The following is a 22,245-nucleotide window of genomic DNA, read 5'->3' as shown; positions in this document are numbered from 1 at the left end:
CAGGGTATTCAAAGTAATGGTCCTCTTATTTTCTATGGTTGGACTCTGTTCACTTCATAGGGCTTTCTTAACCAAGTACCACAAACTGGGTGACTCAAACCAACAGAAGTGTATTCTCCCACAATTCTGGAGATTGCGAGTCCAAAATCAAAGTGTGATCGGGGCTATGCCCTCTCCCCTAGTCTCTTTGTTTCCAGCAACCCTTGGCATTTCTTGTGTCAGAACTGCATACCTACTGTCTCCCTCTCTCCATGGTCATAGGGCTGCCTTCCCCATGTGGCTGTGTCCTCATGCGGTGTCCTCTTTGCATGTATCTCTCACACGGAGTTTCCTCTTATAAGGATACCAATTGGATTGCATTAAGGCTGCACCCTACTCCAGTGTGATCTCATTTTAACTTAATTACACCTACAAAGACACTATTTCCAAATGAGATCACATCCACGGGTACCAGGGGTCAGAACCTCCACATATCATTTGGGGGCCACAATTCAACCCATAAGAGGAACACTAAGAAGCTGATGTTTTCCTTCTATCCTTTTATGCAGTTGCAAAAAGAGGGGTTTAGGCCAGATAATCTCTATTTCTTTCTAGTTCTAATAGATCATGACCCTGAAACCTAGGATACTGAAGGTATGTTTGCAGTCTGGAGAGTTTAGTTAAAAGGGGAAAAAAAAAAAAACTACTACTGCACAGTTATGCCTGCACACACATTCCAGGACTGGCAAAGTACAGTTTGAAGCATGCAGTGTGCTTGCCAGGCCAGAAAAGAGAGATCTTAAAACATCGAGCCCACAATGGACTGTCAGAAGCTTATATACCGCCTTGTCTCTGAGGTCACCTGCTAAAAAGCTTACAGGAATTTTGTTTGCACAAAGATTAATTTAGAGATTAACCAGGTGACTTTGCAAAATCCCCTGAAGGCTTTTCATGAAAGCTCATAAAACATATTTGTGGGTGATTGTTAATGTTTATGAGAGAGAGAGAGAGAGAGAGAGAGAGAGAGTGTGTGTATGCAACCTCAGGCCCAGCTCTGCAAGAATAGATTTGCATTATCCCTTAGCTTTCTTCTTCCTGAAATTTCATTATCTGAATGACTTTGTATATAGTAAAAAACAAAATATTTTAGGGGTGCAATCATCTCTTTATTGGATGTCAGATATATGGTGTATTGAACACCTGGCCATAGATAATGAAAGTTTATGATTAATGTTTCCAATGACAATAAGCCAAGGAACAATTGAAAATTGTGAGTGCTCAGAAGACATAGGAAATCCAAAGGTTTACAAAAGGGATTTTTTTTCCAATTATTGCACATTTCTCTTCATGGGGGTGGTCATAGAGGCAAGGGAAAAGAAGCAGAGAGAGGAAGGAGGAGTAAAATAATCTTGTACCCATGAGGATTCAGGGAAGGCCATGGTATTTACAGTGGTTTTCACATGACAAGTGTTTGGATACCTCATCTCATCGAGACTTGTGGGTAAGCCCCTTACTGCTCCCATTTTACAGAAGAAAACATCAAGGCCTCTGAAGTTAAGCCATTGCCTCTGATTACAAGTAGCAGAAAATGGAGCAGGGATTTGGACTAAGATCCACGAGACTCACATTGCCTAGTGGTTTTCTCTGGGCTGTGATATGTGTGCACACATGTTTATGAAGAAATCAGGGCACTATTAGTCCTCACTCACCCTCACCCCAGGAAAACTGCTAGGATCACTTCCTAATTTGTTTCTTGCTCCACAGATTCATCTCAGGTTACTGCTTGTGAAACGTTGGAGTATTTCAAAACGCAAGTCCAATAGTGGATAAAGAGCAGCTGGAGAGTGGGTCAGAAAAGAGGTCCTTGACACCTGAACTAGGATTCTCCATAGAAACAGAACCAATAGTGTGTGTGTGTGTGTGTGTGTGTGTGTGTGTGTGTACATACACAGTCTGCTTTAATCAGTCTACTGGTTTAACTGTTGAGCTCATCCAAGAATACCCTCATAGAAACACTCAGAGTAATCTGTGACCACCTACTTCGCACCCCAGTCAAGTTGACATAAAATTCACCTCCACGCCACTCTAAGTCCATCTTTTTGAAAAAAAACATTTAAATCCATTCCATTTGTAAAATGTATAAATCTTAATCCTACTTGGACCTAAGGGGAAAATAGATATAACTGGAAAACTAAGAAAAAACTTACACCATTTCTGCAACAAAGCTTTTTTTCTTCCCCTTCACATCTAATTAGAGTTCTCTGAAATTCTCTGTAAGCATCGTATCCCACTGTTTCTTCCCACTCATGCGATGTGCGAAGAAAGCCAGAATGCTCATATTCCCTGAACACCCCGTGTAGCCATGCACTCGTTTGCCCCCAAGCCTTTGAGCCTGCTGTGCACCTTGCATCACGTGACCTTTCTTGCTCCCATTCTGCACCTAGCAGAAACCCGACTTTCAAAGACTAATATATACATCACCTCCTCTGTGAAGTCTTTCCAGTCCCCTCGACCAACAACATTGACCTGTCTCCTCATTTGATCTGAGAATACTGTTCATAGCAGTAGCAAAACGTCTTCTCCTGACTATACTTGTAGGCAGTCTTGCTGTCCACGCTCCACAACCTATCGATCGACAGGAATTCAGAGGACCACTCCAGCTTATTCTACAAGAACCCCTCAGGGCTCTGTCACTCTGTTGCCAACATACTTCTTTTGACTCAAATCTCAGCCCACTCCTGAGTTTTGCTTCTGCTTATACTTTGCTTATTTTATATTGGCACTTGTTCCCACTGATTTTGGCTGCCGAAAATTCCTGAAAGGATCATGAGCACTAGCAGTATATAGCTAATCCACTATTCTGGATTGCTCTGAGGAAGACCCTCCTGGAGGGCCAGATTCCCATCAAGGACCCTCTTCATCCCCATATGTGTGGATTTTATTCACAGAGAATCATTACTCCAGGCTCAGTCTGTGCAATTATTGCTCTCCTGTTGGATGGTGAGCTCTTCTCATGTAGAAATTATATCTTATTCATCTTCGCACCTCTTATGATTTCCTTATGCCTGGAGTATTTTATATGCTTAATAAATAAGTGTGACATGAATTGGTGAATGAAATTAAACACATTCTTATCTTAAGTGTCCACTTTGCTTCTCTAAGCTTCTAAATTCTCGCTCTCCTTTTAAGTGCTAATTCTAGCCTTCTCAGACTAGCCCCAGCTGGAGGTGATTTGTTCCTCACTGGGCTCTTATTTCCCATAGAAACCAGATATTACTCATTTTACTGTGTGTGGTCATATGCTGTGTCTCTCTGCTGAGTGGGGAAGCTCCATGAGCAATCAATGTTTTGCTCTTTTCCAATGTCTGCATGCTGCTTAAGAGAGTACATGTTTTAAATAATAATTTTGTACTGAAAAATTGGTTCCAACGTGCTTTCTTTAACTCACACTCTGTGCTAGATACAGATAAGGTTATCAGCAGATAGCTGTTATCTAAACATTTGTCGCATCTGTGACAAATGTTTATAAGTCTGTTTCGCAGGCATCTGTGAGCATTTCTGAGGGTGGGACAATGGCCAATCATCACTATCCCCCAGGATTTCACATGTGCCTGGAACTGAACAGAGATTAAGTCAACGTTAGATAATGATTGGTATATTATGACAATCTCCAAATTGTCTCTTAATTACTTAACAAAAGGAAAAGGATAATTCATATTTATTGTCTGTCTTGTTGAGCGCACGTTGTTTAGTACTTTATATTTCTGCTCTCCTTGAGCTATTTGGGAAGCTACTAATCCCTCCTGGCCTCAGTGTCAGTATCTATAAAGTGGGGCTGATATTAATACTAACTCTATAGATTGTAAGGATTAATTGAGTTGAATAACTTAAGACTACCAAATGGTACACTTTCAAAAGTATTTTGTGAATGATATCTTAATAAACATGTTATTAATTTTTAAAAAGTCTGAGTTTATGTGAAAATAGCCCTTTCATATGAGGGAGGAACTTAGCTTCTTGAATATGATGAAGCTCTACCTTTCAGTCACAAGGTACATAAGTCTCATAGAAAATCAGCCCAATGGGAAAGAATGAAAGATACTAATATTAGGATTTTATCCCCATAGGATAAGCTTAGGTAGATGATCCTACAATAAAGAAATATGTTTTTTTTAAGATTTTATTTACTTATTTGAGAGAGAGGTATCTCACATCTAATATTTCAGAATACCAAGAAGATAGAGTTAAGTAAATCTCCAAAAAGCATAGTAGAAATAGGAGAAAAAAAAAAAAAGAGAGAGAAGGAAATGAGAGGATCAGTATAGGAGTTGAGTATCTGAATTATCTGAGCTCTAGGAAGATAAGCCTTTAGAAAGAAAGGAAAAAATATCAAATATTTCCAGATCATTTCTCAGAAGGAAAACGATGCTGTTTCACATTAGAAATGTATAGATGGTACTTAGTTCAAAATATGAATTTAGGACCATACCAAGGGAATAAAATCATGAAATTGTAGGATAATAGGAACAATGGGGTGGCCCAACAAATTTCCAGGGAGTGGGGGAAAAACTGACTCTAACAAAATAAATAATAAGCATCAGAAATGCAGTGCGCTTCTTATTAGAAACACTGGATAATAATGCCTCTCCAACCTAAATTTCTACATCCCAACTATCTCTTAAGTGTGAGAGGAGAATAAACCCATTTTTAGGTATTTGGAATATCACAAAATTACATGACATGTACTTTTTCTAAAGAAACTTCCAGATGCTATGCCGTAACTAACAGGGAAATAAAACCAAAAAGAGAAAGCTATGAGATCCAGGAAAGAGGGCGTCAAACAAATTAGAAATGAAGAGATTCCACAGGGGAACTGTGAAGGGAGAGCCAAGGATAACAGCTGGTCCACACCAAAGTTGTTCAAAGGCTCTGGGAAACATTTCCAAAGAGGCGACGTAACAGAACACCTAATGTTTTTGGATTTAGGTAGAGAAAATTGTACATACCCAGGGATATGTTGGGGTTGGGGTAGACAGTGAACTACACAATAAGCAAGGAAAATAAATTAGAAAATTATCTCTGAAATAACATTCAAAATTTAACAAAATATTTCACAGAAAATGAATAATAATTGTAATGTACTGTGTGTCTCAGCCATGAATAGCATTTACCTCATCATAATAACCTGGGGACTGACTATTCATCCAACACAAATCACAGCATGATTGTATTTGCAGGATTGGGAAGGGGACGCGAGTTATGCGCTCTATGTAGTGGAGTATCCTCTGGCAGAGTCTGTAGATAATGCCTCAGAATGCGAATCCACAAACAGCAATGTCTTCCTGCTATTGAGAGATGTGGAGAAAAAACTGCCAAGGAATCAACTAAAAGTCAAAGAGGCTGCCTCTGGGGATTGGGAACCTGGTCTGTGCATAGCATGATGGACTGCTGGGTGTTTTAATAAGCAGTAGAACTATTCCCTTTGTGTCTTTTGTTTCTTTGTTTTCTCTTTAAACTGGAATATAATTTGGAAAAAATTTGGATATAATTTGGAGAAAAATAATTTGGAAAAAAAAAACTTCATCAAAAATTAAATGCTGTATAAATTAAATATGTATTTTAAAACAGCCCTACTCTTCATTTGCTCCAATTTGTAGATCTACCTGCATGTAGAAGCATGACTACATGACCGTATGTCTGTGACAAATTCAAGCATTCTCTATGGCCCTCCATTACCTATCAGGTTGTCAATGAGAGATCAATGAGAGTGGAAGGTGAGTATTCACCTCTCAGATGGCTTCCTGTTTGCATCGTTCACAGATATGTCACCAGCTCATGACACTGGCACCTTTTCCAGAGATGGGGCAGAGGAGCTACCATAGATCCTTTATAATAATTGGTGGAGAGACAGTGCTCTGAGCTATGAAAGGCCAGCAGCTCTGTGCCAAATTTGCGTCATCTTCAGCAATCCAGTTCCCATTCTGGGTCAAGGGCAGGGTTTATTCTAGAGCCCTAAAAGAAACAAAAAGTACAGACACCTGCAAGGCACACAGGCATTGTGCTATTAGTCACCACTGCATTTCTTTCTTCCACTAAAGAACATTGAAATGTAAATGTCTGTATTTGAAAAACTGGGTTTGGTTTTTAATTCTTCTTCGACTGAAAAGAGCATAGAGTTCCTCCAAACACAAAGGGAAAATTAAAGAACTCTGGGGGAAAATTAGAAATAGCAAATGCAAGATGTGTTTACAATGCCACTTCTGGCAGTTTTCATGAAAGCGGAGAATTCTCTCTCTCCTGTTTTCATCTAAAAGTGCTTTCTCTTTTTATCCAGTGACTGGGATGGGGAGGGGAAATACATACATAAGAGAATAAATTTGGTAAAATAAGAGCCTTTTGTAATATTTTAGGAGAAAAGTAGAAAAGGAAAAAAAAAACCTTCATTCTCAAACCTTTTGCTGAGCTGTGAAAACAAAATATCGATGCTGGAAATTCTCAGCATCAAGTGTGAATGCTTTAGGTGGCTATTTGGGTTTTCATTTGGGGAGTAGAAATGGTCAGTCAAGAGCCACAGATTTCCTTTCAACTAATGGTGAGAGTACATGCTGCTCTGAAAACGGTAAGCCCATTGGGGGTTTTAGGACAATCAAGAAAGAAAATTGCTATCATAGTACCATTTAAGTAAGTAAAACTGTTGCATTTCAATAGGAGAGATAATATTTCCTGCAATAAAAATAATAAAATAATAAGACTTTAGTAAATGGTGACCAATTGCCTTTAAAATCAGAATGTTAATATGATTATTGGATATACGTATTTAAATGTAAGAGCATGGTTTGATATTTTTATTTTTTTACTTACAAAGGGATGGAAACTAATGCTTATTAAAGGTATATACATATATGCTCTATGTATATAGAAATGTTTATACACACAAATGTGTATATATATAATATATGGGAGAGAAGAGGAAAGCTATGTTTATTGAAATGTTACTATAAGTCTTATTTTATATTTCTTTTATTTATTGTACATAATACAATACTCACATGAGAGAGATATTATGATTTTTGGTTTACACATGTAGATTTGAAGCATAAAAATATGGGGGCACCTGGGTGGCTCAGTCTGTTAAATGGCGGACTCTTGATTTTGGCTCAGGTCATGATCTCGGGAATATATGATCGAGCCCCACACTGGTATGTAGTGGGGAGTGAGGGGATCAGCTTCAGATCCTTTCTCTCTCCCTCTCCCTCTGCCTCTCTCCTCACTCATGCTTTCTCTCTAAATAAATAATAAAATATTTTATAAAAATATGTGAAATGACACAGTCGTAAAACTAATGTGCTTTGGAACCAAAATACAAGCCCAGGCATATCTCTCTCTGAACTCAACAAGCTCTGCTGCAGCTGGCACCTTCTGCTGTGGGACCAAGGGGAGACAGTGTATGATACAGAAGCAGACAACCCTTGAATTTTAGGAACATGTAGATCTAGGTTAGTGAGGCTATCACAAAGCCACAACTAAGAGTGATCTATATGACAATTAAAACTACAATTCTTTATTTGCAGATCGTACATCAAAAAATCACTGGTCACTTAATTTTTTTCAATTACCTAAGAATGCATAAACAGGACAGATAAGGTAGTGAATGCAGTTATGCATTTAGATTTAACAAGTATTCAGCTGAGTGTCTGTCTATGTTCCCGAGACCATGCAAGGCACTTTCATATTCATTGTTTTTATTTACATGCTCTATAAAAATATTGTCCTCACTAATGTGTTCCACAGGGAGGCACATTTGATATCAAGCATACAGTGAATTTGTGTGGCACCACGCAAGATTTTGGAATAAAAGACTTGGATTTCAATACTGGTACTGCCTTTTATTAGCTTATGAGGCCTTGGACAAGTTCATTTCTTCAAGCAGAAAGCATTAGACCATGATTGGGACTACAGAGAGGTTCATGCACTGTTTTCTGTTATGTCTTGGTCAATTAGTTCTTCATGGGCACCCAGCTCATAAGATACACTCCCTGTTTTTTCAGATGGTTAATCCTATTTTTGCATTTTAACCCTTTGCAAAAACTCAGTTCAAACAAGAAGCATGCAATTTGTACTCCATTTTACAGCCTCATTGGCCATATTTTCTCTTGACTCTTCTTTTATCCTCTGATTTTCACACTTCCTCCCCCCCCCCCCCCCACATATCCTTCCATACTCTTGCTTTTGGTCACTAACACATTCTGCATTTTAACACCAAAAAAAAGTTACTTCCCTTTGCTTGCCTATCGGTAGAATTTGGTTTCTTATCTCCCAAAAGGAGAAAAAGTAGATAATGGGGAAACAGATTTCCAGTTATTTTTAATTTATATAGCACTTGCAAATTTTGAGAAACATAAAAACGATAAAGGCTCAACTGACCACAGAAATGATGTCATAACAATATTCGTTTCCCACTGGAGAGGATAAAGGGGAAACTCTCTATAGGCTCCTAATTAGGAAAGGTTGATATCTTCTCAATAGTAAATCAGTGCTTTTTAATGAGACCATGGATCTAATAATGTTCTATACAATGTAGAGTTATAGTTATAGAGGAACTGTCCAACCTATGATTATGTTTAGTATATGTTAAAGCACTTTAAAAAATAGCTAAACATATAGTCACTGAGTAATCCCCCACTATGTGCCATATATTTGCACTTGTGTATGTGTGGTTCCCATTTAGTCCTCCAGAAGCTCTTTTATTCTTCGCTTTACAAATGAGGAAACCAAAGCTTGATGCTTTGTTAAATCGTATACACCCAGCATCTTAGGTTAGCCTCTGTGGAATCTCCCTGAGATGGAGATCTTTGTGCAGGGACTTCTTTGGAGTGTCTTCTCAGGAAGTACACAGGGAGGAAGGAAGAAAGTAGGACTGGGCAGAGGAAAAAGTTGACCCACAAGGGTTCCAAGTGAGGCTTCCACTGTTCCTACGGGGAGATCTGGAGCTAGGATGGCCCTTCCATGATGTCCCAAATTGAGATGAAAGTGCTGGACCTAAGTCAACACACATCAGCTTGCCACTGGCCATGGGCCACCCTATAGAGAAGACATAGCCTTGTGGGCACAGAATCTGAGTGACTGAGAGCATGGCCCAGATATGCCTAGTAACTAAAAATGTGTGCATCAGCCTGAAGAGGAGGTCAGGGGAGAGGTTCTGTGTCTACCGTATCTGTCAAGTATGAGAGTAAGGACTGGACTCCAAGTTCAAATATGTTTTCACTGTTATAGACTGGAAAACCTCATCTTAAGATCTTTGTTACTCCTCATGCAACAATACCATGTTTTATATCATGATTATCCTGGCTGCACTTCTGAGCAGACCATGGGTTTATTTTGTCCCACTGTCCACTCAGCTCCAGGTGGAATCCAGTCAGTGTTGAAGGGGATACAACCACTCCCTTTTTATAAGAGTCTCATAAACTTTGGGGATGTTCAGTTTAATAAGGTGATACACATATTCAAAATATCTTTCAGGCCACTTTTGTTTGACTTGAAGGGAATATTTGGAAGAGCCCGTAATGAAGTGATTCTCAAGAAAAAAATATGACTTTGGAATCATAGAGAGGTTGTTCTTCTAAGCTTCAAGTTCTGGTTCTTTCTTATCTCTTATATTCTCTGCTTATTGTCCTCTTGGTACTTCTGGGTGGCTTCGTCAGTTAAGTGTCCAACTCTTGATTTCAGCTCAGATCATGATCTCAGAGTCATGAGATTGAACCCTGTGTCAGGCTCCTGCTGAATGTGGAGCCTGCTTAAGATTCTCTGTCTCCCTCATCCTCTGTCCCTCTCCAACCCTGACTCACATATGCTCTCTCTCTCAAAAAAAAAAAAAAAAAAAAAAAAAGATAAAGAAAAAAGAAAGATAGGAAAGAAATCTACTCATTGTCCTCTTTAGGCATCAGATATTGAACCATTCAATGGATTAGATGGAAAGTATAACTGACCAACCAGTGGCTGAGACACATCATCAAAGTTACCTTTTAAAAACTACAAATTTATCCATTCCACAATTGAGGATTTTGATTCAGTAGCTCTTCTGGAGACTAAGAATCCATAGTTTAACTTTTTTTCCCAGGTGAACCTCAGAGAGCTAACTTAGCTCAGGTGTCAGGGCCAGGTGTCCAGAACTGCTGGGCTAGTTAATCAGTAAAATCCTTTTTGTTATACAATATGGACTCCTAACGAGCAGGAAACACTCATCTACATTTAATTTTCCCCCTCTGATGTCTAGAATAGGGTTTATCATACAAATCCTACCCAATGAATATCTTTGAATGAGAAAAATAAACTCAACAAATTTGTGTCAATCTAATCAAAATTCAGGACACTGCTCTGTTTGAGAAGAAAGTACAATAGGTATAGAAACAGAAGCATACATCACCATTCAGAAAATCAGTAAAATATCATTTCAACACAAATGGATAGTACGTAATGATATTTCCTATTTAATCAATTGGCATGGTGCAATATAATAACAGATATTCTGATATTAAGTGATTCTCACATTGCCAGGAAAAATCTTTAGTTTCCCATAACTTCAATTCCTGTAAAATCTATCAATTCCTGTAGGCTTTCTAGTATTTCATTAGAATGTTTATGTTTACATTCATAGTAGAGAGTTATAGGTCGATTTTCTTACCTTAAATCCTGCATTTTTTCACTACACCCTGATTTAATTACGCGAAACGCAATAAAACAGAAAACCAGGTAATACAAACTAACATTTATGTTACCACATCCATTTTAAAATAAGACATTAAATAAACTTACAGAAACAACACACAAGCTGAAAAGAGAAAACAAGATCACGAAAAGGAGGAAATATGTTTGCCAATATGATGTGTCAAGAAATACATTATGAGGGTTGCCTAGGTGGCTCAGTCAGTTAAGCAATCGACTCTTGGTTTTGGCTCACGTCATGATCTCAGGGTCCTGAGATTAAGCTCTGTATCAGGCTCCACGCTTAGTGGGGGGTTTGCTTCAAGATTCCCTCTGCCCTTCCCTGCCCCCCCTTTCTTTCTCTCTCTCAAATAAATACATAAATCTTTTTGAAAAAGGATATTCATTATGACCAAGGAGGTACTTAAACGTAATCTTCATGCCTTTAGCGTAGAGAAGGTCTATTGTTCATTAAGAAGCTCTTAGTAGAATGATTGAAATGGAGAAGCTTCTCAGAGGTAGAGGTTTTGTCATTATTGATATTATTATTTTCAAAATATCCTTGACTAAATTTTGAACAAATTTTTTCCCTTCATGTGTTGTTTTACACAGAGGATGAAAACATATGTGAACAACCAAGTCTTCTCACAGATTTGCACAGTAAATGAAGAACCCGAATTCATATACACACATTTTTTTCAAATGTATCTCTCGATAAAAGTGAAGAGTCACACATATTTAAGCGTCACCCGGAAAAAGTTCTAAAAGACCCATTGCTATTTTAATCTGGATGCCAACTTCCTGGTGCCTTGGCAAATTAAAATTAGCAAGCAAAATCCTGAGAAATAAAAGACCAGAGGATAACCCAGCATGGGAGGGATGAATCAGAGTGTTCCTCTGTGAGCAAAACTGAAAGCATTAAAAAATGTCAGTGGTCTTATAAAAACACGATCTTTTCCCCAGTGTATGCCGCCTGGGCTGGGGAGACAGAATGCCTATGATCAGTATTGGATGACCATTAGTTACACACAGAAACAAGATCCTTGATGAAAATGAAGAGCCAGATAAATAATGTAACATTAAAATTATGTCATCCTTCATTTACAAGAGCCTATGAACTGCTCATATCTTAGAGGACTCAGCATGCCCCCAAAGGCTGAGACTTTAACTGGTCTCCTGTGTGATTTTAGTCACCCACAAAGATGACAACAAAAACTATAGTTGCGGGATCCCTGGGTGGCGCAGCGGTTTGGCGCCTGCCTTTGGCCCAGGGCGCGATCCTGGAGACCCAGGATCGAATCCCACGTCAGGCTCCCGGTGCATGGAGCCTGCTTCTCCCTCTGCCTGTGTCTCTGCCTCCCTCTCTCTCTCTCTCTCTCTCTCTCTCTCTGTGACTATCATAAATAAATAAAAAAATTTAAAAAAAAAAAAAAAAACTATAGTTGCTCAGATGACTTTGGGAATGCTTTCTACTTCTCAACACGTTCTCATTGAGCTTTCATTTTCTCCAGAATTTCTATATCATGAATAACACTTGGGTAGGTGGTATCTCATTGTGGTTTTGATTTGTATTTTCCTGATGGCAAGTGATGCGGAGCATTTCCTCATGTGCTTGTTGGCCATGTCTGTGTCTTCCTCTGTGAGATTTCTGTTCAACCACAATGGCAACCATCACTTACCATCAGGGAAATACAAATCAAAACCACAATGAGATACCACCTCACACCAGTGAGAATGGGGAAAATTAGCAAAGCAGGAAAACACAAACGTTGGAGAGGATGTGGAGAAAGGGGAACCCTCCTGCATTGTTGGTGGGAATGTGAACTGGTGCAGCCACTCTGGAAAACTGTGTGGAGGTTCCTCAGAGTTAAAAATGGATCTGCCCTACGACCCAGCAATTGCACTGCTGGGGATTTACCCCAAAGATACAGATGCAGTGAAATGCCGGGACACCTGCACTCTGATGTTTATAGCAGCAATGTCCACAATAGCCAAACTGTGGAAGGAGCCTTGGTGTCCATCAAAAGATGATCCTTTAAGGTCAAGTTGTGCTAAAACCTTTTTCTTCATCTCTTGTCACTTTGCCATACCCTTGGCATACCAAACTTTACACACCATCCTATTTCATGTATCCACTCTTATACTCATGATCCTTCCTCACTTTAAATAACTTAGCCACTGACTCCTTCTTATGGTTAAGTCTCGTTCAACTGCCTGCCTGCCTTCTTACCTTCCTTCCCTATCTCCTTCTTCCTTTTATTTCTCCCTCCTCGCCAGCCTTCCTTCCTTTTTTCCCCATTTTGTTGTGTGAATAAATGATGTTTGAATGTATTATGTAATATATCAAAGAGCTGTTAGGAACTTGGCAATGAAGAATAAGACACAATCTTTATCCTGGAGAAGCTCTATTTAGTGGGGTAGATGGACTTTACACAGATAATTTCAAGAAGATGTGATAAGGGCCATAGTGAGGTGAATACAAAGCACTTCACATAAATTGTTTACTTCCTTATCTAGGCATCTTTAAAAAAAGAAGAAAACAATCTCAGTTGAGTGTGGGGTCTAAAAATATGTTTACCCTAGTTTCAGGGGGAAGTAAGAAGGGAGAATGTACAGAGATGACAGGTGTTTGGGGAGACTGTGAAGCAAAATGCCAGTTAAGAGCAGAGAGTTGAAGTTAAGGGGGACGATGGCATAACTCATGATGACCAGAAGCTGCGGGCATTTGTGTTCAACCAACCAGCACACCCATAACCACCTTGTATGGGCTGGGTTAGAGTTGTGATGAACATGAGGCCAGTGAAGTCACTGTTCTTTACAATTTCCCTGATGTTTCCCACTCATGATTTTGAGGATTTCTCCATGCTTAAACAGGGCCTTAGAGGAAGAGGGAGAAAGAGAGAGAGAGAGAGAGAGAGAGAGAGGGAGGGAGGGAGATTGAGCATAGAGCACAATAATTAATTGAGGGGAAATAGAAACTTTGTAGAAACTTTGCAAATAATGTACAATATTTTCCATCAATCTTAAAAAATTTTTCCCATTGCATTTACTCTACACCCACGTCAAGAAAGTAAACCTAAAGGCATGAGTCTCAGTAGCCTGAGGCAGAATAATAAATATTATTCCTTTGGGTATTACTTTTTTTTTTTTCAATTTTACTTCCAATTTTTATTCGTTCACTGGCTTTTTTGCTCTTAGAGCAACCTCCATTTCATTTGGATCCTTGTTCTGTTTGTTATTTTATAATGGCATGTAGTTTTAAGTGTTTATCAAAGTTTTAAAAAACACATAGATTAGTGTAATTCTATTGAGAAATGTTGGCATTTCTCTATAAAATTAGTGAACTCCTTTTAATGATTTGTCTTCCAAAATTGCCTTGGGAGGAAAGGAGAGCAATTCCTATTTTTCCTTGCATCGTTATAATTTAAAATCAGCCCAGTGTTTGTGTGATCAACTTTGTAATCATCTGTCACTCCTGGCAGAAAAGAAAATTAAAGGAACCAATTTATTACAAAGAACAAAAAATGATATTTTTCTTCCCTCCACAGAAATAATGTTCTAGAGTTGCTTTAATATCATTTTCATATTTTTGCTGCAACAACAGGCATATATTTTCAGGGTGGAACTTTATCTCTTCACAACATCTGCAATGAAAATTCAATTTCTCAGAATCAGATGCTTTATATATTCCCTAATTCACTGTTCTGTGCTTTGTGGGTATGACTGTTTTTTTAAATCTTCAACTTGAATGGATGATCATCCTCTCCCTCTTTTTCTGCAGGTCACTATCTTCCTTGGGAAGAGCTGAATATGCATCTCCTCATGTTTTAGCACCACGGGAAGGTCAGAGGATGAGAGAAGATTGCTCCATCTCATGAATTTATGGACATATTCTCCACACAAAAATTAAGCCTGCAGTTAAAGCTTTAAATAGATAACTTCAGTAAACCTCTCTCTATTATCAAGAATAAACTGTTAATGGATGGTAGAAAGTAAAGATTTGGCCTGCGTGTATGGCTCTGGCAGTAATTAACTGCTTACTTACACTGATATATATTCAGTGCTTGAGATAATTGGAAAGATACAGAACACTTCTCTCTGGTCTCCCTCGATAAACATCCCTCCACAGCTGCTGAAGGACAAATATAAATGTCTGTTTCTTTTAGCCACAATCCAAATGAAGAGAAATATGTTTATGAACATAGCTTCATGGACAGGTGAATGAAGGTCCAATCCAGCCTTAAAGATTATATCTCTTCACATCACCTTTCTTGAATTTACCAAAAGTTATTTACAGATTTTGGTATCAAAGACTATATTATTATTATTATTATTTTTAATTTCAGTGAGTCTCTGGTTTAATAGTGTCAGTTCTTGCCAAATTAAACTATTGCTTAAATAAAATTCTAACCTAAATCCCAACAAAGTTTCGTTTTGTTCCCCCCCCCCCACAGAATGTGTCTCCTGACCCTAAGATATATATGGATATATAAGCATTCAAGATGAGTCAAAAATTCTTGGAAGGAAAACAATGAGGGAGAACTTTTTCTATTGTAAAGAATTCATAGCAATCACGCTTAAACTAGTGCAGCAGGCAGTGGACATGGTGGTGTCCAATGGGACACAATAAAACCCTAGAAACACACCCACTGATGGATGGTGATTTCATATATGACAGACCAATAGGTAGAATGAGTTATTAATAAATGGTCATGACAATTAGCTTTGCATATAAAAATAATATAAAATTAGATTCCAACTTTAGGTCATACACTAAAATATATTCCAAGGATGTTTAAGATTCTAAATATAAAAAGAATATCTTTAAATTTTAAAAGAAAATGTAGGGATCCCTGGGTGGCGCAGCGGTTTGGCGCCTGCCTTTGGCCCAGGGCGCGATCCTGGAGACCCGGGGTCGAATCCCATGTCAAACTCGCTGCATGGAGCCTGCTTCTCCCTCTGCCTATGTCTCTGCCTCTCTCTCTCTGTGTGTGACTATCATAAATAAATAAATAAAATGTAAGAAAATGTATATTTTCTTTATTTAGTACAAAGTAGGAAAAAGATCATTTTACATTAAAAGGCAGGGGGATCCCTGGGTGGCTCAGCGGTTTAGCACCACCTTCCACCCAGGACGTGATCCTGGAGACCCGGGATCAAGTCCCATGTCAGGCTCCCTGCATGGACACTGCTTCTCCCTCTGCTTGTGTCTCTGCCTCTCTCTCTCTCTCTCTCTCTCTCTCTCTCATGAATAAATAAATAGAATCTTAAAAAAAAATAAAATGAAATAAAAGGCAGCTGGCAGGGGTACCTGGATGGTTCAGTGGGCTGATTGACGGCTTTTGGTTTCGGCTCAAGTCACCATCTCGGGGTTCTGAGATCAAGCCCTGTGGTGTTGTTGATGGGCTCCCAGCTCAGCAGGGAGTCCGCTTGAGGATTCTCTCCCTTTGCCCCTTTTCCACTTGTGCTCACTCTTTCAAATAAATAAATACGTCTTTTTTTTTTTAAGGCAACTGGCATTCTTGCATAAGACAGCTACATACAGACGGCTGTTAAATTAATATTTAGACTATATAAAGAAGCTCCTAAAATTAAGGAGAAAATATAAATGCTTAAATGTTCTAAAACATACATGAGCAATTAAGTCACCAATTAAGAGGTCTCAAAGGCCAAGAGACAGAATGATGTTCAGCCTTATAGTAAATGGAGAAAAAAAAATCAACTGAAAAACACAGGTGATTATAATTTTATACCCATCTGTTTCTCAGCAATTGAAAAAAAAGTCTGCTAACAGTAAATGATGGCAAAGTTGAAGAAAATCACCAACTGATGCCATATTGTTTGGAAAGTAATTTTGTATAACCACCTTTAAAGATAATTTTCCCAAATGCAGCAAAAATATTGGTATATGTGAATTGCCAATCAGTAATTGTACTTCTGGATATTAATTAAACCTGTTATTATTAAATTTCTATATAGTGAACATCTTTCTTTGTTCTGAGGCTATAGCGGCTAATAAGATGGATGGATTTTTTTCTATGCCCAAGAAACTTGCATTTTAATAGAAGACAGATTTTAAATCAAAACAAGTAAGTAAACATATACTATTATAGCAAAGTGTAATAAGTGTTCCAAAGAAACATTAAAACTGAAAAAAAGAAATAAATCATGAGGGATGTGGTACTTTAATTTCGGTTGGTCCAGAATGGCTTCTCTAAGCAAGTGACACTTGAGCAGAGGCCTGAAGAGAATGAAGGAATGAAGTCAAAGACCTGAAGACATGGGTAGTTAGGGCATCATGTGGTTAGGGCAGGACTCAGAGGAGGGAAGAGTGGCATGACATGATCAAGTTGGGCAGATGGACTGGTTGCAGACCATGTGCAGTTTCTATGTCACCACACATTACTTGCTTTTTATTCTCAGTGTTATTGAAAATGTATTAAGGGGTTATTTTATGCAGGTAAATGTTACATTATGATTGAAGTTTTTAAAAGCTCACTCTGGTTGTTTTCTTGATAATGGACTCAAGAATTTTGGGAGCTTAGAAAGAAGATAACAGAGCAACTATTGCTATAGGATAAACCTGTATTCATCTCAATAGTGTTTAACTTAATACTTAAAACTTAATACTTAAAACACATTTCAACTCAAACGAACCACATTTGTGGTCAAAGGGAAAGTGATGACACTATTGGCTACTGCAGCTTTATGGAATGTACAGCTGACCCATGAAAAATGCAGGTGTCAGGAGCACTGGCCACTTGCATAGACAAAAATCCACATATAATTTTTGGCTCCCCCAAAACTTAACTAATCAATAGCCTTCTGTTGATTGGAAGCCTTACCAATAGCATTAAGAGAAGATTAGTACATATTTTGTATGTTATATGTATTATATACTGTATTCTTATAATAAAGTTAGAGAAGAGAAAAAGAAAATCACAAGAGAAAATACATTTCCAGTACTGTATTGTATTTATCGAAAAACATCTGTATGTAGTGTACTTCAAACCCATGTTGTTCAAGGCTTGACTGTTTTTTTTTAATCTATGTGGCATGCTGATACAACATTGATTCCATGCAACATTTCATCAGCTCTAAGATACCATTAATTGAAAGATATGTCATTATTTTGTGTACTATGAAGAAAGAAGACAATGATGACAAACTATGACACAATTCTAAAAACCAATGGTTGTACTACCCAAGAGTATTGAATGAAAACGTATCAGAAACAATAAAATCATAGAGATATTTTATCACGATTCTTTCAGTGGTAGTTGACAGAAGTCTATTCTAACAGGCTAACCAATGAAAGGGAATTTATTTGGTTGTATGAACAGCAATCCAGAGGCGCTTCTGGCTTTATCACAGTTGGAATGAGGGATTAAGATGATGACACTGAGGCTCTGCCTACCTTACTCTTAGATAGGCTCCCTACTTGATGAGCAACATGGTCAGTGTCATCCATCTTCTGCCCTGCCAGCGTTATTGACCTCAGTGGATAATTTTTTCCTGATACATACAAGACAAAATCCCAGAGTTATTCTGATTGGAGTTTATCATGCCCCAACTGTCATTCATTCACTGTAGCTATGATGTTGAAGTACTCCAAACAGCCAAGCTTGAGAAATGGGCCCCTCCCTGTAGCTGATCAGCAACTTCCACACAAGAAGGAACTGAACCTCCAATGAAAAGGGCATCTTAAAAAAAAAAAAAAAAAGAAAAAGAAAAAGAAAAAGAAAAGAAAAGGGCATCTTAGGGAATAAAATAGCATATACCCACTAAGAGGAAGTCACATATACAAATAAAATCTCAACAAGTTTTGATTTGTATTCTCTGTTCAACATAGTACTAAAAATGTAAAAATGAGTAAGGCAGTAAAGAAATACAATTCTGTATTACAAATTTCCCCAATTATTAGAAGTTAAAATGAGGGCTACCTTCATATCTACTGGGTCAATGAGAAAACCCAAATTTTATATGGATAGATAGATAGACTCTTTCATAATCATTTCTCATATTCAAAGTCAACCTTAGTTCTTAATCCTTAGGAATATATTTGATGCGTACTATTAATTTACAAACAAATATTAATTAACCAACAACAATACAAATGTCATGCTTTGGCTTTCTATGGAGATTGAAGAAATGTGAGGCTGTACAACTCAAGTCCTAAGAAAGCTAAAATATTACATGAGAAAAAAGAGCCATATGTCTGACTATGAAAATTTAATTAGCGCAGTGTAGTTAAAAACACATATTAAAGGGGCACCTGGGTGGCTCAGTTGGCTAAGCATCTACCTTTGGCTCAGGTCATGAACTCCGGAACCTGGGATCAAGCCCCACTATGGACTCCCTGCTTAGTGGAGAGTCAATCCGCTTCTCCCGCTGCCTCTGCTACTCCTCCCCCCCCCCCCCGTCACCCCCGCTCTTGCTCTCTTTTGCTTGCTCATGCTCTCTCTCTCAAATAAATAAAATTAAAAAAAGACACACATATCAAGCAAAGAGCGAAATTATAGAGAAGCATAATTGCATACTAAACAAGTGGTTTCCAGATTGAGAAGGCACATTGCTCACCCCACCAAAGAGCCAGAGCTCATTCTCCAGTCAGGCTTGCTGTGTCCTAACTCTGGAATGGGGCGGTTTTCTGCAGAGCAAGAAACCTCATGTTCTAACGCTTCCTCCAGCTCAGAAGTGGCACAACAGATGACAGTCCAAACTTGTTGGGCATTTGCGCTAAAGTGTGAAGGATGAGGGCGGATGTGAAATGGATTTTTAACTATTTTTCTCCCTTCAATATAAGCGAATGTTAGCAAAAGACTTTAGGGTTCTCAGAATACATTTAGTCCAGAAATCATTTGGTTGGGCAATCTAGGGACACACGTTTTCTTTTTCTAAGGGAGAGGTCTCAAGTTTATGCCAGCTATATTTGAGATTTCATCTTTTCTATGTAAGGCCTTCCCCCCACCCAATTCATTTTCCATCCCATCCTTCATATAGCTATCCATTCAGTACTAATTTGTTGATCTACACTATGAATCATCAGTGTGGTACACAGTCTAAACAGAGAAAAAAAAAAAACAAGTCTCAGTCTCTTCCTCTGGAAATTTACATGAAGAAACATGGGCAAGTATGTCAAAAATTCAGTGCAATCAAAGTAATTATTTTTTAAAGAAGTACAGTCATTAGGCACAGCTTATTGAGGGGTATTTGGGAACAATTTCTCACAGCTAAAGGAATTGAAGATGGATTGTATAGGCTGGCAATCTTTGTTACCTAATGCTGAAGAAAATCTCTAAATGTAGGTAAGAGTGTCACAGACTCTTGGCCAGAGGGACAACGGTGGACGAGGTTCTGGAAAGTTGGAAGCTCTTGGCATGTAGGTAGAGCGGGGAGTTCTTCACTGCAGCTGGAGTTCTTGTCTCGCACGCACACTATGGCTTCAAACTGTGCCAGGCATTTGTGCACACAACAGTGACTATGCTGTGCCCACTGTGAGCTTTTTTTTTTTTTAACCTTTCTTTTTTTTCATTTGCATGGGCCTACTTTGGGAAATGTCCCCACTAAAACACAGACAGATTCTCTCTTTCCTTTCTGTTCATGTAAAAAGCCAGAAAGCCTTGGTGTTAACCAGTTCTATGGAGCACCAAGGGAGGCTGCCATCTGTTCCATGAGCCCAGGAAATAGTTGCGGGATTCCCCTCTCTGGAAAACACTTTGCCTTGGTTTACAGCTATTTATTCTGTGAGCACCACAGAGGACTACTTCTGGCTAATTATTCCAGCGGATTGAGACTTCAAGTTATAGACTGAACCGTTAGCAAAATGGAGGAGGACAAGGCAAAATGTTGGTCATTGGAAAGGAAGGCACATTCTTCTTTCTGGCAAAGGAGGGTCCTTGGCGAGTTGGCCAGCTGATAGTAACAGGTTTGCACCATGCCTTTCAATACCTTGTTTCCAAAGCATACCAAGTGCCCCCACATATGGCACAGAGCAACATTAATGAGTCTCTCTCCTTAAGAGAGAAATTAACTAACTCACTTAATGTTTTACAGCCTACGAAGTGATTCCCAATATATAAACCTATTTAATTCTTACACAAACACAAGAGATGGGAAGAAATGTTCTAAGTCAGGAGCCCTGAATACACGTTTTGCTTCACTGCATGAACTTAAGAGATTTTTAACATCTTCATGTTTAAATAAGAATACTCGCTTATGCAAGTCTCTCAAGACTGCTTCAAGAATTGCAGGAGACAATACGTTCTAAAGTGCCTCATAAAATGTTATTTATTTCTAAAGATCCATTGACATGCTGTGGTAAATTTTGTTGGTGCTACCAATGTCTATTCCCTTCAATTTCTTCCCTCGTTGTGTAAGATGCTGTATCTCCAAATCCTTGCAGACAGGCAGGGTCCTGTAACGAGTTTTGGGCACTGATATGCGAGCAGAAGGGATACGGCAACTTTTTGGCTCAGGCAGTGAAAAGCTCTTACAATGATTCTCCTGTTTTTATTGCTCCTACTGCAAGAAAGAAGGCCAGGTGTTCTTGACGGTGGAGCTGTAGGATGTGGGAACTTCTCCCACCTGAATGTCTGAGTGGCTAGGAGTATGAGTCATGTTCTAATCAGAGTGAGCAGACATTCCCTGAGCAAGAAATATTTATGGATAGCAGTAGTCAATGGATGCAGTAGGACAGGAGTTCGATTTAATTCCATACATTATTTTCTTTCTTTTTCCCCTGAGTCTCTATAAGACAAGTTCTGATATATTCCAAAGCAGAGAGAATATAATAAACATGTGCCCTTCACCTAGCTTCAATAATCATTAAGTCATGGATTGTCTTATTTTAATAATAACCCCCAGCCTCCCCACTACTCATTTTATCTATAATATTTCACTGCATATCTCTCTAAAAATATGTCTCTTCTAAAGCATGATTAAAATACCACATGACATCTAAAATATAACATTTACTTAATATCCTCAATATCTTATCCAGTCAGGGTTCAAATTTCTTCCATCACCTCTCATCTTTTTTTTTTTTTTAGTATTTGTTTCTTGTTTTAATCAGGTTGAAATAAAGTTCATGTTCAACAAATATTCAGCATCTTTTTATGCATTTTTAAAAACTTTATAGGTTTCCTTCATTTTTTTAATTTAAAAAGTTTTTTTGTAATGTCTATATTTTATATGGCAGTTCATTTTTCCTTGGATAGTCTCATAATGTGAATTTTGCTGATCGAATCTATGATGATTTCTTTATTATGTCCCTCTATACCCTGTATTTCTCCTAAATTGATAGTTAGATCCAGGAACTTGATTAGATTCAGGTTAAGTTGTATGGCCTGACCACTTCATAGGTGGTATACTGTATTTCCATCAGAATGCACACATTGTTTTATCATCTCATTTGCCATAACTTCAATAGCTACTAATGACCACTGTCTTGATCAATTAAAGAGGGGTTGTAAAATGTTAATATTATAATTTTATCATTATTCATATATATATTATCTATGATACTTATGAAATAGAAATAACCTATTTCCCATCAACACTTTG

General features: G+C 38.2%; 2 long non-coding RNA genes across 7 annotated transcripts in view; one reads left to right on the top strand and one right to left on the bottom strand.

Moving 5' to 3' along the window:
- The window catches only part of LOC140600752 (uncharacterized), a 66,493-nt gene extending 51,537 nt beyond the window's left edge, over positions 1-14,956 (top strand). For all 6 annotated transcript variants that reach the window (XR_012003923.1, XR_012003924.1, XR_012003922.1 and 3 more), the window contains 2 exons: positions 5,637-5,753; positions 14,462-14,956. This is a non-coding gene — a long non-coding RNA (uncharacterized lncRNA). The remainder of the gene's footprint in view (positions 1-5,636; positions 5,754-14,461) is intronic.
- Positions 1-19,367, bottom strand: part of LOC140600753 (uncharacterized) — a 47,284-nt gene extending 27,917 nt beyond the window's left edge. The window contains exon 1 of the long non-coding RNA XR_012003925.1: positions 19,261-19,367. This is a non-coding gene — a long non-coding RNA (uncharacterized lncRNA). The remainder of the gene's footprint in view (positions 1-19,260) is intronic.
- Positions 19,368-22,245: the final 2,878 nt, after the last annotated feature.

The sequence above is a fragment of the Canis lupus genome, chromosome 12 (assembly GCF_048164855.1).
Source record: "Canis lupus baileyi chromosome 12, mCanLup2.hap1, whole genome shotgun sequence".
Classification (NCBI taxonomy): Eukaryota; Metazoa; Chordata; class Mammalia; order Carnivora; family Canidae; genus Canis; species Canis lupus.
The sequence above is the reverse complement of the archived record's forward strand: the minus strand, read 5'-3'. Positions and strand labels throughout refer to the sequence as shown.